Source organism: Oryzias latipes, chromosome 18 (assembly GCF_053564925.1).
Source record: "Oryzias latipes strain Hd-rR chromosome 18, Olatipes_Hd-rR_3.1".
NCBI lineage: Eukaryota > Metazoa > Chordata > Actinopteri > Beloniformes > Adrianichthyidae > Oryzias > Oryzias latipes.
The window spans coordinates 5,713,881-5,724,409 of record NC_136254.1 but is presented as its reverse complement, the minus strand read 5'-3'; positions in this window follow the sequence as shown (position 1 = coordinate 5,724,409).

Sequence of the window (10,529 nt, the reverse complement as noted above, 5' to 3'; positions counted from 1 at the left end):
AAAACTAGCCTGCATGTTCCTCCACTGTTTGTTGATATTGCTGCACCAAAATGAATACTTGGCTCAAGTGAAGTTTTTCTAGACAGTAAGACAAACACAGGATCATCCAGTGTCTACATTTCAAAAAGTAGCCACCACAGTAAATGTTTGTAATGATTTCCATAAATCAAAGGCAACCTAAATGTTGCTCATTTACCAAGGCACTTGATCATCTTGAGATCACTTGAGCCCTTTTTTTCATTAGTTTAAAAGGTGGCATGATAGGAATGTATGGCTGATCCTTCCACTGGTTCACATCGCTGGATGAAAAAACAACTCTGCCTTTTTTTTTATATAACTGCTGTGTGGAGAAAATCGATTTAAATTTGACTAAACGTGGGTTTTTGTTACATCTCGGGTATCTTGTTCTTTTTCAAAAGTAGAGAAAAGTTTGCTGCAAAAATTTTAAACCATCATGAACATTTCAAACAAACCCCTTTTTCATTATTGTTTGAGGCAAGACTTTACAGTACTATAAACCTCTGGACAGTAGCCTGTAAAGAATCTTTGTCATCCAGGTCACATTCTCACAGGAAGTTCCCCAGAACTGAACCTGATCTAGGAGATCTAGTAGCTTCCTGCTGGTGGGGAATGTGTGTTATTTCTGTCTTTATTAATGTCCTTTGAAGATGACAAAGTCACATTCAGGACAGACAGTTTGAAAACAGAGAAAGTTTCTATCACTAGAAAGGAGAAGTCTGAGACATTTCCTGCCTTCCAGACTAAAGATGTACACATGTTAGTTTTATCAACCCAGACTCGTTAAAAGTGTGTAGTTCAGTGAAAAACAACATAGTCTTAAATTTAGCAGCTGAAAAAGTTGATGCAAACTGTACGGATCAGGGGTTTCTCAAAGGCAGGAAGGGCATTTGACATATTTATTCTGATAATGATTACATCATCAAAACAAGAGCAACAACTTGCAACACTCATACATTTACTCACGTGAAACCTCTTTTTTTAACTACAGTACTGTTACCACAATCTCATTTTCTTCCTGTTGGCTGCAGATCAGAAGCTAGGCCTCATTAAAAAAGCTGTTGAGCTCAGCAGAAACATCAGACGAAAGCATGAATTCAAAACAGCAAGTTACCTAATGTGTGGCTACATTCAAATCGTGCAGCTGTCTCAAGACAAGCACATGGATCAAACATTGTGCATTGAATTTTTTATTGTTATTATTTTATTTTAATTTAAAACATAAACCCTCCTTTTGATTGTCAGCCATACATGACAAAAACAGGTTATAAAATGACACGGAAAGCACGTTTAAAATAGGTGAAAACAAATCCTGAACTGAACCTGATGCACACTTTAGCCTCCCTATCTGTAACGCTCTGTGTTAGTTCTCAGTTTGTTCCATTGACTGTATCTGAGAACTGGACTGAGAGATGTCACCCATAGAAAAATGACTTACTTCTGGTTTCAACTAAATGAAGTCAGTTCAGTCGCCATTTTATCACAATACAGACGCCGCCATGTTGGAACCATTATAAGGGAACTCAGCTGAGTGACTCCTCCACCCTCGCATTCCAAACAGGAAGTACCTGCTGGATCGAAGAAACCAAAATCTTATAGACTGTTATAGAGAAATAAACAGCTATTACTCAGTCATATATGTCAGAATAGCCATTCTTGCAGTAATATCTGTTTTCAACATGTTCTTGATAACACTACTTTTTTTGTCTTTATTGCAGGCTATTCAAGTCATAAACTGATCAATCAAATGCCTAAATAAAAGTAGGTGGTCTGATGCTGAATGTTCAAAATATTTGACAAATTTTGTGTAGTTCCCTTTCAAGTGGAAGGGGTGTGGACTTCTAACAAGCTCACCTTCGATTGGCTTGACTTGTTGCCACAGAAACCAGTCTAGAAACTCAGACCTAAAAAGTTTTTATCTTCAGAACACATTAGATTCACTAAAAGTCTTTGTGAAATGTTGATATTTGTTAGGTATTTACTTCTGCAAATGGGTGACATCATATATGCCGATAAAAAAAAAAAGAGTGACCATGCCTGAATTGCATTAAAGTCCAGAGCACTAGAAAGTCCTGGACCAAATAGTCTTTTTGGGGCTGGGGAGTAGTGAGGTAATGCAGACACAACCCAACTCTCTGGGTGGAAGCTCCACCCAACATCATTGTCCTCCTTTGGTCTCTGAGCTCTGAGCACTCCAGTCCATTGGAGACATAGATGTTTGTCTCCAGTTTTTGGAACACAGATATTTCTTCCAATAAAACTTTATTTCAAAACTAGTTTAAGCCTCACACAAAGTTCTGACAAATGTAGACTTATGTCCTCGTCTGCTCCACAATTATCTGCTCATCTGTTATATGAAACTTTTGGGCAAAAATGAGGATTTCCACACACCAGGATTACGGCCAGCAGCACATATCTGCTAACCCTTCTGGAGGGACTCCTAACCAACAATAGTAACTTTGTCCAGCGTTCGGATGACGTGTCCTTCTGTTTCACAAACTCTTTCTTTGTGACTCATGATGGGGTTTCGTATTAGCAGGTATCGCTCCAAACTGAAAGAGTGAATTGTTCTGGATGTCCTGAAAGGAGTTTCATTACTGTTTCATCACATAATTGCTTCATTGTGACAAGACCTTTGGACCCCCCCCCCCCAAAAAAAAAACCCACAATCCCATTAGGGTCCAGAGTCTCCATCCTTTCCTGCTTTTATTTTATGAACAGAGCTTGATGAAAGTCAGCTTTGATAAGGACAACACCTCCCCTCTGCACGCCTTCATCTAAAGCCTCAGCTTTTCTTCATCCATTTCACTGTGATGCTCTCTCCCGCTGACTTCAGTTTGAAGCACAGGCCTACATCTGACTCTGTTTCTTCTGATGTCTGATGTTTCAAAGTTATATCCCAAATTTCAGAATCCTACATGTCTTCGGATTCATCTTTGGGAGGTGAATCCTGACAGAGAAGTCCTTCATAGAGGAGAACATCTTCTGGAAACAGTTTTGTTCCTTCCCTTTGCCACACTTCTTTTCCCTTTGAGACCCAAGAGTTTTAACCATTGTGTATATAACCATTGTGTATATCTGAGAACTGGACTGACTGAGTGGGACGTCATCCACAGAAAATGACTTACTTCCAGCTCCAACCACATGAAGTCTATTCAGTCGCCATTTTTTCATGACTCTGCCATGTTGGAACCAGACATTGTCAGTAAGTAGTGATTCATCTAAATTGGTCCGAGTGATCAGGGAACTACTCTCGCCAACCAGGAGTGAGCTTGCTGGAAGACCACACCCCTACCACTTGAAAGCAGGCCTTCAGAATCTGTTAGACACTTCCAACACTCAACGTGAGACCTGGTGCTTTTTTTTTAGGCATCTGATTGCTCAGTTTATACGTTGTATAACTTACAATAAAGAAAAATATTATGAAAAAACATTTAGATTATCAAAAACATGTCAGAAAAAAGTATTATATATATATATATATATATATATATATATATATATATATATATATATATATATATATATATATATATATATATATATATATATATATATATATATATATATATATATATATATATATATATATATATATATATATACAATAATGCTTATTTTGACCAATAGAATGGCCGAGTAATAGCTGCTTATTTATCTGTAGTAGTCTATGGGTTTTTGGCCCCTTGGAACTAGTGGATGCCATCTCAACTATTGGACACACTGGATAACAGAACGCAACGATCAATAAATGGTCCATTTTTGAATTTGTGTCACATTTAATATGTCCATCAGTCAGTCGGACTTTATCAACTGCATTCACAGTAACCCTAGAACTTGTTTGTAACACGCTACACGTTAGCCATGTTAGAAGCATTACCCACGTTAGCCGTGTTAGCCATGTTAGCTAACTTGGCCTAAAATGTAGCTCCCTACCTTGTTTTCAACACATAAAAAAACAGACTGATTAGGCTAAAACAAACATTACTGTGACTGCGCTGACTGCCAATCTTGTTAGTGACACCTAAAAAAAATCAGTCTGACAACGCTACACTTTAGCCTCATTAGTGTATTTTCGATAATATCCAACAGTGTTTGCAACACAATAAAAAATGGACTGCTATTCCATTTTTGTCAGAGCGCCGTGTACCTCTCCAAATCGCTTGGCTCCGATAAACAGGCAACTTTGGTGTTTCTTGTAGTTATTTATGAGTTTTCTTTCTCGTCATTTTCCGACTTTATTTTCGTAGGTTAAGAGTTATGACTTTTTTCTCATAAATTTTGAACTTTAAAGTCGTTAAAATAAATGTTTGTAAACTGGCCCTAATACTGTGTCGTTTTGTGTGAACGCATAGCCTTATGTTAACGAAATGCACTCGCTCACTTAGTGGAAAGGCTTCAATGATAACATTTAAATTAAACATTTGTTTTATTTGAAAAACCACTCAACATCCTCATTAGATATTGGGTCACTTTTCGGTATTCGGCCAAGCGTTCAGATTATAATTTGGCTTCGGCCTAAAATTTTGACTTTGGTGCATCCCTAATTTATTTTGTTAGTTCTATATTTAATAGTTTTTTTTTATTGCATTAAGGCCCGTATACACGGGGACGAATATTCGCCAGCGTTCTTCGCCAGCGTTTTTCGCCACGTTTTTTGTGTTCACACCCAGGCGATTTTCGCTGACGATGAGCCGAGCGAACATGCAATTTCATTCCCTGAAATTAGATGGCGCTTAATGTAAATCAGAAATACCCCTGTACAAAAGGTGGCGCAGCGGTATTTACGCGATTGTCAGAATCATAGAAAGAAAACATGAATATTTCCAGCAACAGTAGCTCCAGCTCCAGTTCCAGCGATGAAGAAATTATTGTTCTGTAGAATGATGAAAGACGCCGGAAAATACGTCAATTTTGGGTACATCCATAGTCACGAGAAGAGAAGAACATGGGGAGTTTTATCGACTGGTACAAGAGCTGAAAATGTATCATGAGCGTTTTCGGGGATATTTTAGAATGTCCGTCAGTGACTACATCTTTTTCGTCTTATTTCTTCGCGGCAGTATAGACGCTACTTGGCGTCTATCTTCTTCGCTGGTATATGTGCTCAGCAAGACAGTTTTGTGTTTGAGCGCCCCCAAGTTGTGTTTTACTGTAACTTCAGAAGCTCCAGACACGTGTGCAAAAGCGCCATTCTCATTGGTCGTATAGTTTTTGACGCGGCGCGTCAAACCAAAAAAATGAACCCGAGGCGTTTTTTAAAAAATGACGCTTTTACGCGTGGCATTTTTCGCGTCGGTGTGCACACTCACATTGGTGCCCTTTGTTTAGTCACGAGGCGTTAAACGTCGGAGAATATCGCGGGCGGAATTCGTCCCGGTGTGTACAGGCCTTTAGTCTTCTGACCAATAAGTATCCATGCTGCACAATGTATTTGTTTCATTTGCAGACATTGTCTTTACATCCTTTCACATCAAATTGCTTTAACTTCAACTGGTTTCAAAGGGTTTTTTTTTCATTCAGGCTTGTTTTTTTTCTTTCCTAGTGATTTTTCCCAAAGGGCTGATTGTAATTGTGGACGTATCAGCTTATAAGATCTCTGTAAATTAATCACTCCAACTTCTATCCATCAAGTAGTTTTATAGCTTGTTAAATTGTTCACTTTCCCTCTCACCTCATGTGTCAATGTTTTTGGGGTTTTTTTACGACTGAGCCATCAGACACCTGAACAGTGACGGCTCTTTTTGATGCTTTTGGGATGAGAGGCTGCATACATCATCAAAGGGCGACTTGGTCTCCATTTGTCATTCCTCTGGCTGGGATGTTTGCCAGATCTAAAGGGAGGAGAGAAAACCAGAGCTTTCTGATCCAAAGCAGACACCCCTGATTAAAGATGGTGGCAAACATAGCAGCATGTGGGTGGCTCACTGCAGAGCCGACGGCACAGTGTGGATTTTTAAAAGTGAAGCCGTGGAAGTCCTTCAGAGTTTCTCTGGAGCAAATAGTAAACATATAAGGTGGATTTCTGAAGTGGATCATCAATCAAATGTCCTTTCTTCACCTTCTCTACCTTTAACAGAAGTTTCAAAGTCTCTTTCTGTCTTTATCTTGGGTTTTCCAGCCACCAAGCGGAAAGTTCTGCCTCATCTCCTTGAAGAGGAGTGTGAGTTCTCTGAAACAGAACCGGTTGGTTTGACAGTCCAACCTGTCAAACCAGTTTGGTTGTCGGCGCTCACCAGAGTGCAGTCACAGTGACACACTTCATGTCAGCTTTGCTGTTCACTGAAGTGTTGTTTGTGTTGAGGAACTGCAGTTCATGTGGAGAGAGAAGTGGTTTGTGTTTGTTGTGTTTAGTGTGTGAAGGTTCATCCTCAGCGTCTCACTGCTTCCCCGCTGTGAATCACGCCGATCAGAAGTCTGCTGGTTCTTTCATGAGGGACTTCCAGAAAACCCCACGTTGGTTTAGTCCAAAGTTCTGAGCAAATCGACCTGCAGAAGTCCTGAACCGAAGGACCTGATTGTTTTCGCATTTCTTCTCTCTTCCTGTGCCTTTGAGCAAATATTTTGCCCCAGTCACACTCCCTAATGCCCGGAGAAAATACATTTTTGAGAGCGAACAAACAAAAAAAGGATTACAACACAGAAGGAGAAACCATCAAAAGATGTGAACAGTGTCAACATTTCCAAATCCACTTACCAAACCAAAACACACGTGTCAGGGACATCAAAAGAAGGGTTTGAAATTATTATGGGATGGCCACAGGACCTACAGCTGTGTAAAATTTGGTGATTTTCTTATTTTCTCACAAAATGGGAAAAGAAAAGTTTTTTTTCAAAGCGATCTTGACAAAATTTCACACAATGCTGCCAGCTTACGTCTACAATTTCAGCTGAAGTTTTGTTGACCTTTGACCTCAGTAAAAGACTGCCATTTTGAATTAAAATTAAAAAAACATATATTTATATGTATATGTGTATATGTCACCTTTAGTTCTTGGTACAAATTTAAACTCCTCCAAGGGATTTCAATCTATTGCCTCCTAACACCTCAATCTTTATTGAAAAGCTACTGGGGGAAAAAATAATGTAAATAAAGTTTACAGATTTTGAACAGCATTAGTGTTGTGAGCTCTCAAAGAGGGGGGCGTCTCCTTGTTGCTTAGGCATTTTTACCACAATAATTGTGAGAATTGAACACACGAATTGCTGGCTATTTTTGAACAAAGCAATGTAACATGCAATATGAGCATATAAGGAATGTGGGCGTGGTTAATATGAAAAAAACCTCTGTTGCCAAGGAATTTGAAAAAATTACTTTAGCAGATTCTTCTAAAATTACATAAACCGGTTTGTTAACCCCAAGTGACCAAAATAAAACATGGTTGCGATGGAGATAAAATTAACAGAAAAACAGTCCTTTTGAAAATTGGACCATTTTCATGAATTTAAGTCCCATTCAGCTCTGACCAGGCTGGAGGGGAGTGAAGGCCCTGAAGCAAGCGCTCAGCCAGCAATGACAGACATAAAAGGGGGTAATGGGGGCCAGCGGGGGCGTGCCATACAACGTTGCTCGTGGCTTTAATTTAGCTTCAGTTCATCTGAATTATTTGCAAAAAAATTTCCTGTTCTGTTCCTGATTGCATTTTTTTAACCTGTGATGCTCAACACTTCCAAATCTTTCTGCTTTGTATATCACACATAAATGTTGTGTAGATCTGAGCTTCACTAAGAGGAAGAGGAACACACACACGTACACACACACACGCACGCACAGCTCGACCTGCTCTAAGATTTTCTGCTGACAAGCCTGTTCTGATCAAAAGGCTCCGATAAATGAGCAGGCGCTGCTTCAGATCATGGATCAGAAATGACAGATCCTTGATCTGTGTGATTTCTGATCCATCATCCTATTGATGCAGGCGGGGGCCAGCCTGCAGGTTAAGGAGCAAAGCTGCCACTCGCCTCCCTCAGTCTTTGTGATGGAGGTTAAGAAGCACAGGAGCAGCTGCTGAGCTCGCAGAGAGCCAGTTTGGGACTTACACGGACCACAGACGCCATATTGCTTCATATTGTTGATGGCGTGTACAGAATTCAAATGAAGTTCAAGCTTTGTTTCACTTTTTTGGCAGTTCTCACCAGCTTTAAAGGAGGCCGGGACAGGTTCAACCCTAAAAGCTCATCAAACAGGCCCTTATCATCAAAAAAGTCAAGGCATGACAACAAAGTTTCTGAGCAGGAGGACCAGGACTCGCCTCTCAGGTCAGTCGGTCAATCCAATACCATCCTGACCTGGCAGTGTGAAGCAGAGAGGAAGCTTAAAAGGGCTCGCCGCCTAAGGATTATTCAGCCTCTTTTACAAATCTAATTAGCTGCTGCAGAGCGTCTGAATGTGGTTGCGAAAGCGCAAACCTGATTAGAGTTTCGGTTTCAGAAAACTGCTGCTCTGAGGCTGACTGTCTGGTTAGAGGGACACGGAGATCTGCACAGATGCGCTGCTCCTGTGGTTTCCTGTGATCAGTGATGTTTTTCTCAGACACTTTCCCCCCCAACACAATTGAGCTCTTTTTTTAATGGACTGCATCTTTTTTTTTTCCACATGACCTGCTGGTTTTGCACATGTGACCTTCCAGATCTGAGGTTAAACTCAGTCATGGGACTGACGGTAGTACGCAAAAAACCTCAAGCTTCGGGTCTGCACGCGCTTTCAGAGAGTTGGCTCTGGGAAAAACAGTTAGAGCACTGAACAAACACAAAAAGTAGATTTAAATGAACATTGCTGCTTCAAATGCAAAGTGTTTTAGTAGCAACCTGCAGAACTGGCCTGAACCAGTTTGGATCATTTTTCTTCAGGCTTATCTCATCTGCAACCCTGTCATAATTTCTTTTTTCCTGGTTATTTGGGTTTCTTCCAGATGTTTTTCTGTAGAGAGAACACAGTGAGTCATTTGCAGACAGCAGCTGCCATCACTGAGGTTTCTGATGGCTGCAGGATAAGCTCAGTCCTCTGTATTGGGCCTTTGCTCACTGCTGTCTGTTTACACCTGTTTTTGCTCCAACCGCACGAACAAAGAGGTTTGTCTGTCCTCCGTTCGGTTCAGAGCGTTTTTGAAACCTCCCCGAAGCGTCAGACATGCTGATTCCTGTCAGCCGAGGTCGAAACAACAATTCAAGGTCAGACTTTGTGACTGTCAGGGAGACAAAGACGTCCGACATGTTTCTGCTGGAACGCGAGCGGTCTCGGCTTCTTTCATCTCTGTTACCGGTCGTCGACACATTTTTACTTTCCTTTCTCTCTCACATGCTTATCTTAAATGTAAAGCAGTGAGGTCAGGAGTTGAGCTGTGATCTCACCTTTTACCGTCTGGAGGAGGAGCTGTTTCAGGAGGGGGCGGTCCCGGCGTTGCCTGCTCATAAGTGGAATAATAAAGAGAAGAAGTCTTTTCTCCCTGCTAGAACAGCAGCTCTGTTGTTCTGGAAATCTTCCCAAGACTCCTGAAAGACCCCTGACGTCCCCCTGATCACCTTATGATAACAGACCGACGGATAAAATATAAACCAAGTAAGACAGATAACAGGCCATTTTACATTTGTGCTCAAACTAATAGACCAAAATTAAGGTTTATTTTGAACATAATATGTGTTGCTTTTATACATCCTGGCGCCTCCCTGGAGAGGTGTTCCGGGCATGTCCCACTGGGCGGAGGCCCCGGGGAAGATCCAGGACATGTTAGAGAGACTACGTCTCTCGGCTGGCCTGGGAACGCCTCGGGGTCCCTCCCAGAGGAGCTGGAGGAAGTGGCCAGGGCGAGGGAAGTCTGGGCATCTTTGCTTGGACTGCTGCCCCCGCGACCCGGTCCCTGATAAGTGGAGGGAGATGGATGGCTTTTATATATGAGACGGAGCACACGTCTGTCATGGTTTGAGAGCTTAATAAAGTGAATTTGTCTCTGACAGTGTCAGTGGGTGCACACACTGGGCTGACGATGCCCTTCCCATGCTACAGGACTGCTTCCAACAGACAGACTGGGACTTATTCCACCATCGGGAGCTGGAGACCCTCACAGGAACAGTGTTGGACTACATACAGTTCTGCATTGGGAATGTGACTGTGGACAAAACCATCAGGATTTTTCCAAACTCACAACAAGATCAACCCAGGCTTTAAAGTTTGTCCCACTGACTTCATGATACATAACTGGACAAATGGTGTGTGACGTCACCCATAGAGAATGCCTCGCTTCCAGTTCAAAGCAATTCAATTCAATTCCGTCGCCATTTTTCTGCGATATGTCCGTCACCATGTTGGAACCACACGTCCTCAGTAGGCCGTGATTGGCCCATCTTCAATTCTATTGAAACCACTCTCTCCAATCAGGAGTGAGCACTTTAGAAGGCCACACCCTTTCTACTGGAAGTGGGCTTGGGTGAATCTGTCAATCAAACGTTTCAAATGTTCAACCTGAGGCCACCTACTGTAATTGACACAGTTGATTGGTCAAATTCTTGAATTA